The following is an 8,851-nucleotide window of genomic DNA, read 5'->3' as shown; positions in this document are numbered from 1 at the left end:
GCCTTAGCCACACCCAAATCAGTGGCCATACATGATGAAAATGAGGCAACAAAACACATAAAACATGCAAGATGCAAGGGCCCAAAGCCTAGGGCACAAGATACAACTGTATGAAAACATGGAAATGATGAAATATGGCATACAACAACACATGTTGCAACTCTGAAATAACATACAAAATGGTCCCGAATCATGCAAACAACTCATGTTATGCATGTTGAATGGCTCAAATACCGAAACTAGTGAAGTGCATTACACTAGAGGTATGCAAAACAATGCCCAAATGAACAAACAAACCCCAAACAGTCCCTATGTAGGCCTAAAATAGTGGCAAAATGGACTAAGATGATGGCTTGAAATGCACAAAAATGAAGCTCATGCAATGGCCCATAAATGAGGTATACAAGCACAACTCTCAAACGCATTTAAAGAGTGGAAAACATGGGAACATGGCACAAGTACAAGCTTTGAAATAACATGCTCAATGATGCCAAGACATGGAAACACCTCAAGTTAAGCATGCAAGGGGCTCCAAAACTCAAGGCTAGGTAAGGATATTACACTATAAGTATGCATGGAAAGCATCATTCGACCATGAGGCCTCAAAATAGATCTAAGGCAACCCAAAATATGAACAAAATCAGTTTGAAGTATGGCCAAAATATGCTAGAATAGAGGGGCAAAACAGCATGCATTATGAGCTAGTGAACATGAGTTATACTACAAGCATATGAAGCATGTGAAGGGCTACCAAAACAAGCAAAAACAGAGTCATGGTATGCCAAATGATGGCCAAAAACCCACTGAAACAAGACCAATACATGCAAGAATGACATGCTCCTTTGATAAGCCATGAAAAGGATTACTCTACACATGCAAGAAGCAAGCAAAAGGGGACCAAACCAGCCATGTTCAGAGCCTAGGAAGGTCCTAGAAGTCACCAAAAAGTGCCTGAACTAGGCCTCCAAATGGTATAAACATATGCTCCTTTGGTAGGCCAAAAAATGCTAGTAAACAAGACAACAAGAGAGAGGGTCACCCCTCTCTAATTTAGGCCCCCAAAGCCACATTCTCACCACTGAAAATCCACTGGATTTCAGTGATAGGAAGGCCAAGCAAAGAATAGCTTGAATGCCTTATGGCATGGCACAAAACGAGTCTAAATAGAGCATGCAAGAGGGTAGAAGACCCTTAACACCAAAAGGGCCTTAAACAAACATGACAATCACTTAAATATGAACCTTTTTTTCAGTTGACAACAAAGCCGAAATATGCATGCAAGTATAGGTAAGGGAATGATCAAGAAAGAGCTTAAAAGAGGGAAAATAGGTTACCCTTGGAGCTCAGCAAAAACCAGCAGGTTTTTGGACCAAAAACCAAACCTTTAACCTCTGAAAATACCCTCCAAGAATCTCAGATCAATGGTGGAGGTGTGTGGCTATGAGGTGTGGTGCAATAGGCCAAGAACCATGCACACTTGGAGACAAAATAGAGAGATATAGAGGGAGATATATATTTTGCCTTAGCAAAATTTTTGGAACCTGGTATAAGGAGAGGGAGGCCCTCTCTTATAGAGGAGCAAAGTTTCAAGTTTCCTCAAGAAGCTAGAGCAAAGGTTCAAGCTTCTTCAAGAAGCTAGAGCAAGGGTTCAAGCCTCCTCGAGAAGCTAGGGCAAAGGTTCAAGCTTCCTCAAGAAGCTATAGCAAGGGTGCAAATCCTCCATACATGTGTATAGAGGATACAGTCTGTGCCTTCCAGCTGGCACAGCTGGCATGCACTCAGACAGACAAAATAGGAGGAATCTGGCCGACCAGAAAAGGTGGTCGGCCGACCACTTCCCCTGGTCGGCCGACCAGGGCAAGTGGTCTCCCACACAAAAGCTAGTCGGTGGTTCCATTTGGTGGTCTCCACTTTGAAAGCAGGCTAATGGTATGATGGGAGACCAGCAAATGTGGCCCAAAGACCAAGAAAACCAGCTTCCTGACAAGAAAATCGGCTGGCGGGGAGAAAATGGTCTCCAAGGAGAAACGGTGGTCTCCCACCCTTGTACCACCTCCCAAACAAGGAAAACAAGGTTCATGCCAAAAATGAACCAAGACGGATGCAAAACGAGAATTCGGGGGGGCAAAGCGCGCGGCCGGGTGCCCCAAAAACTGGCTGTTGAGCACCAAAAGTGGCGTACGGCCACAAAAGTGGTCTCCTGGACCACAGTGTCCCTCTAGACGGAGGAAACAAGGTGTGTCCCAAAAACCATGGCAAACAGAGAATGTTTAGCGGTCGCGAACCAAGGCACGCGGCCGGTGGCTCTAAAAAACCAGAAACTAGTCTCAGAACGGGAACAGTGGCATACGACCACGAAAAGTAGTCTACGACCACTGACAGATGATCTACAAGACCTCTCCCTCCCTTTGGGAAGAGAAAACAAGACCTGGTCCGCAAACCGAGTCAAAGCACAAAAAGTTTCGAGGCTCGAGGGTAAGGCTCTTAGCCGAGAACTCCGTAACTTCAGAACGAGCACAACATGCACCATCACCGAGCGCTCAATCGATGACGTCTGAGTCTTAAGGTCGGTCAAAAATGGGGTGTCTACAGTGAGTCTGCATTGATTTCACGAACCTAAACAAAGCCTGCCCCAAAGATTGTTTTCCTCTTCCCGGGATAGACCAACTTGTAGATGCTACAGTACGTCATCAGCGTACGAGCTTCCTCGATGCCTATATAGGCTACCATCAAATTACCATGCATCCGGAGGACGAAGACAAAACTGCATTCCTCACCCCAAGAGGAACCTATTGTTATAAGGTTATGCCTTTTGGGCTGAAGAATGCAGGGGCAACTTACCAGAGACTAGTCACTACCATGTTCAAGGAGCAACTCGGCCACACTATGGAAGTGTACATTGACGATATGGTGGTCAAGTCCAAGGAAGAGCAGCATCATATAACCGATCTGGAAGAGACATTCCGCATTCTACGCAAATATAGAATGAAGCTGAACGCTTCCAAATGTGAGTTTGGGATCGGCTCTGGCAAATTCTTGGGTTACATTGTCAACCACCGAGGAATCGAAGCCAACCTAAGGAAAATCACAACAATCTTGGAACTCGGCTCCCCTCGGTGGGTCAAGGAGGTTCAGAAGTTAATGGGGATGGCTGCCGCACTCAACAGGTTCATCAGTCGTTCCACGGACCACTGCTGACAATTCTTTCATACATCACGGTAGGGCAAGGCTTTTGAATGGTCCGCCAAGTGCAAAGCCGCTTTCAACGGCCTCAAGACCTACCTCCGATCAGATGCACTCTTGACAATGCCTTTGGCAGGTGAGCCGCTCATTTTGTATCTGGCAGTTTTCGATCGGGCCGTCAGTGCCGTACTAATAAAGGAAGAGCTGGGGAGAAGCGGCCAATGTATTATGTGAGCAAGGCAATGGTTGACGCCAAAATACGCTACCTTCCTTTGGAAAAACTCATTCTGGCCCTCATCATGGCAGCGAGAAAGCTGATGCATTACTTTCAGGGGCATACCATCGAGGTGCTAACGGACCACCCCTCTGGTCGGTACTCCGTAGTGCAGAAGCATCAGAGCACATTTCGAAGTGGGTTCTTGAACTCGGCCAGTACGATATTCAATTTCTGCCTAGAACCTCCATCAAGGGACAAGTGCTTGCCGACTTTGTGGCCGAATTCACTGGAGGTCTTGACGACTTCAAGTCTAACGAAATTCGACCTAAGCCGAACTGGAGAATTTATGTTGGGGACATTTGGCAGTTGTACTGTGATGGATCATCCAACCAACGGGGCTGCGGAGCCGGAGTAGTAATCATGGCTCCCGACGGCACAATAATTGAGCAGGCCATCAAACTCGGCTTCGAAGCATCAAACAACGAGGCCGAATATGATGCCCTTCTGATCGGTTTACGGAATGCACATCTTCTGGGTGCTTGGCGTTTGCTTGTATTTTGTGATTCAAAACTGGTGATCAATCAGCTAAAGGGGGAGTACGCGGCCAAAAATGACTGTATGGCGGCTTACATGAAATCGGCTAGCGCCTTGCTGGCAAAATTTGACCATCATGAATTGAATCAGATAACACGTGATCAGAACACACATGTAGAGGCCCTGGCTTGCCTAGCCTCCGCCATTAACTCAGAGATTAAACGGACCATCGAGGTAGGTTTCATCCCGGAGCCGAGCATTGGCCCTTCGGAGGAAATCTAGGTCAATGTCATAGAGTCAGGACTGAGTTGGATGGACCCCATTGCTGCATTCCTGCCTTCTGAATAGCTCCCAACGGACAAGAAAGAAGCACACAAGCTACGAAACAAAGCCCTGCGATACTACTTGGATCTGCAAGGAAAGCTTTATAAAAAATCCCTTTTTGGTCCATACCTGGAATGCGTACATCCGGACAAAGTCGAAGATGACCGAAATACATGAAGGCAGTTGTGGTGCCCATTCTGGCGGGCGCTCTTTGGCCTATCGAGCTATAACACAGGGATATTATTGGCCAATAATGAGAACTGATGCTGAATGCTATGTGAAAAAATGTGAACAATGCTAGAAGTTCTCCCTGTTAACCCATCTGCCTGCTGAAGAGTTAAGCTCTATCACCAGTCCCTGGCCGTTTGCCCAGTGGGGAATTGATATCGTAGGACCATTGCCGAGGGCCTCGGGGAACAAGCGATACTTGATCGTCGCGACAAATTACTTCACAGAATGGGTCGAAGTAGAGGCATTAACGCATATTCAAAATGCTGATGTTAAGCGCTTTGTATGGAGAAATATCATAACACGATTCGGTATTCCAAGATCTCTTATCTCAGACAACGGCCCCCAGTTTGATTGTGGTGTCTACCGAGAGTTGTGACAGCATGTATCGTATCTGGCCTTACTTTTCCACTCCGGCTTACCCCCAAAGCAATGGTCAAGCCGAAGCCTCTAACAAATCCATCTTGGACTTCATCAAGAAGAGGCTGGGGAAAGCTAAAGGCAAATGGGTCGAAGAATTGCCGAGTGTATTGTGGTCTCATCAAACTACGCCGATGCAATCCACTGGGGAAACGCCGTTTGCTTTATGCTTTGGAACCCAGGCGATCATACCCCTGGAGATCGGCCACCCAACCCTGAAATCGTAAGTTTTTGATGTGGACCGAAACGACATGATGTTGGCTTTGGATTTGATTCTGATCGAAGAACGAAGAGACCGTGCCCTTGCGTCCGTGGCACGATACGAGCAACAGCTCGCTAAGTCGTACAATCAACGTGTTCAGCTGTGCCGCTACACACCAGGAGAGTTGGTCCTGAAGAAAGTACTTCCAGCTGCCAGGAAACCGGCTGATTGAAAATTGGGTCCTAACTAGGACGGCCCCTATCAGGTCAATTCGATCGCAGGAGTAGGGGCATATCGGCTCAAAGACATGTCTGGAAGGAGTCTGCCACGGCCTTGGAAGTCAACGCACTTGCGTAAATTCTATCATTAAACCCGACCTGTGGGGAATGATACTAGTTTTGAATGGTTCACCATGTACATATTTCACTCTTGCAATGCAAAGTCTCCCATTTCCATATCGCATAATTCAGTTCAAAAGCCTCCGGATTCGGAGTGCCCTTCGTGGATATCACGATTGGCCAAATTAAGTCTCTGAACTCGGAGCCCCATCGGTGCATGACACCTTTGGGCTGATTAAGCCTCCAAATTTGAAGCGCCCTTCGTGGATATCACGATTGGCCAAATTAAGTCTCCGGATTCGGAGCCCCATCGGTGCATGACACTTTTGGGCCGAGTAAGCCTCCGGATTCGGGGCGCCCTTCGTGGATATCACGATTGGCCAAATCAAGTCTTCAGATTCGGAGCCCCATCGGTGCATGACACCTTTGGGCAGATTAAGCCTCCAAATTCAGAGCATCAGTCGTGCATAACTCATTTGGGCCGATTAAGTCTCCGGATTTGGAGCCCCATCGGTGCATGACACCTTTGGGCCGATTAAGCCTTTGAATTCAGAGCATCAGTAGTGCATAACTCGTTTGGGCCGATTAAGACTCCGGATTCAGAGTGCCCTTCGAAGATATCACAATGGGCCGACAAAAAGCCTCCGAATCCGGAGCCCCAGTCGTGCATAATACGTTTGGGCCGAATACGGCTCCGGATTCGGAGCGCCCTTCACGATGAAGGTTAAAGCAAATAAATATTCAAAGTGGAATGTTTTACTAAGCTAAGCCAGCAAAAACCGTTTACACGTTAAAAGCATACAAACATTGAAAATGAAATGCTTAAATAAGTTGGGCCGGCGCAATCGCATAAACAATTAAAATATGCAAACATTCGAAACGAGATGCCTAATTAGGCATGTAAACATTCAAAATCAAACACAAACATTTAAAATAAAATATTTTATTAAGCTATCCAATAGATACATAGCTGACGCCAAATCTATATTGGCACGTTTACAATATATGTTTAGTTCTATTCGGTATCGCCTTCGTCATCGCTCTTCTCAATTTCGAAAGCGTCAAAAGGAAAGTCGTGATGATGATATAATTGCGACGCTGATTCAACTCTTGCTCCTTGGAGGGCCCCTGAGGCTTGGAGAGCCTTAATCCACCAGTGCCTAAAGCCCCGATTCTCGTATCGGCACACCTCCTCTGTGAGTTTCTCCTTGGTCTTGTCTATCCCGGCTCTTCGGCCGTTGTGGAAGCATTTTTCATAACCCACAGTCCTTGCATTTTCCACGGCAAACATGTTTGCCGTATCCCGATCGGCGATCGCGTGACTTAACAACCGTTGGGTCACTCTCTCCTCCATGACCGGGTTAGATTGACCTACCGCACGCGACTCGGTGGTTTGAGCCTTCCTAAGTTCCCTAAGCTCATGCTCGGCCTTCTCCACACGAGCCTCCAAGTTCCGAATTCGCTCGTCTTTTTTCTCTATTTCTCGCTGCGCGACGTGCAGGCGCATGCCGACTTCATAAGCGGTATATAACCCTTTCACCGCCTCGTTTATGCCCTCTCAAAATACTTCGAAATCCTGTCGACCAACCATCGACTGCTGGACTTATCGTGGAAAAATCTGTCGAGCGAACTCGACCGCTACACCTGGGTCATTGACAATGGAGTCTGCCTCCGTCATCGGTTTATTCCCCACAAAAACCGCAAAACTCAACGGTCGCGGCGTCGCTTCGGCCTCATTTCTCAGTCGCTGTCGTGGGGAGCTTCCCCATTGCTATTTTTCCTTTCGGGGTGACCTACTTCGACGACTTGGAGGTTGACGTTTTTCCTGTTCCTTGGAGGTCCTACCTCTCTCACGGGTGGGTTCGCTGCTGCGATTCATTACAGTGTGAAGCTCAGCCAATGTTCAAGCTTCTCCTCTGCTGTTGAAGAACAGTCTATTCGACATTCGCACTTATCTAACCTTACGCAACAAACTATTTTAAATTGAGTTTGAACACAATAAGTGGAGTCACTGGCGCGAAGAGTCCACCCCATTTATTTCTAATGCTTGCAGCGCCCCTGAGGCGATTTCATTAACGCTAAACTCCAAAAGACTGATGTCGATCGACGTGCACCGTAACCAGGCCATGAACTATTAGTATTCGGCTTTTTGGAGTTCATGCATTAGCTGGGGCAAGGGCAGATTTATTAATCTGATCGGCCAAGCATCTAAGCCTGATGCCGATCGATCTGTGCCACAGCCACTCCATGAACCATTAATATTCGGCTTTTTAGAGTTCATGTATTGGTTGGGGCAAGGGCAGATTTATTAATCTGATCAGCTAAGCATCTAAGCCCAATGCTGATCGATCTGTGCCACAGCCACTCCATGAACAATTAGTATTCGGCTTTTTGGAGTTCATGCACTGGCTGTTGTAAGGGCAGATTTAGTAATCTGATCGGCCAAGCATCTAAGCTCGATGCCGATCGATCTGTGCCACAGCCACTCCATGAACAATTAGTATTCGGCTTTTTGGAGTTCATGCACTGGCTGTTGTAAGGGCAGATTTAGTAATCTGATCGGCCAAGCATCTAAGCTCGATGCCGATCGATCTGTGCCACAGCCACTCCATGAATCATTAGTATTTGGCTTTTTGAAGTTCATGCATTGGCTGGGGCAAGGGCAGATTTATTAATCTGATTGACCAAGCATCTAAGCCCGATGCCGATCGATCTGTGCTGCAGCCATTCCATGAACCATTAGTATTCGGCTTTTTGGAGTTCATGCATTGGTTGTTGCAAGGGCAGATTTAGTAATCTGATCGGCTACTCAACGAGGATAAATTAAATTGCCTAGTTATCTAATCGGCAAGTATACATGAATGTTTTATCCAAAATAGCAAAATTAAGTACAAATAATGTCAAAGTACAAGGAAAATTTTCATTAGTAAATTGGGCACAAACTGTAGCCATTTTACATGTGAAAACTACTAAACAAAAAGCTACAAGTTCGCATGAAAATACCTAACAAAAAACTTAGATTGTAGCAATACATAAAAACTACTAAAACAAAAAGCTGTAACAAAAAGTGTCACCCTAATTAATTCTCGGAGTCAGACTCCAGCGGCTCAACATCCACTTGCTCGTATGGAATCGGCATAGCCAATGTCACATCAGCAGCAGCAAGGGCTTTGAGCCAGCCGTGTTCGAATCCCCGATTTTCAAATTTGGGGACTTCTTCCACATAATTGTCTAGAGCGGCGCTTTGCCCGGCCTCGTATGCTTTGGAAGCCTTGGAGTCGGCTTTTTCCTTTTCCTTCTTCAATTTTTCCAATTCAGCCTCCAGTTTGGATATCGCCCTTTGGGCTAACTTGAGTGCATCTTCGCTCGCGTCTGCCGTCTTCTCGGCGGCCAATCTCAGCTGGT

Source organism: Camellia sinensis, chromosome 5 (genome assembly GCF_055761805.1).
Source record: "Camellia sinensis isolate YWXY chromosome 5, ASM5576180v1, whole genome shotgun sequence".
Classification (NCBI taxonomy): Eukaryota; Viridiplantae; Streptophyta; class Magnoliopsida; order Ericales; family Theaceae; genus Camellia; species Camellia sinensis.
This window is presented reverse-complemented; position numbering follows the sequence as displayed.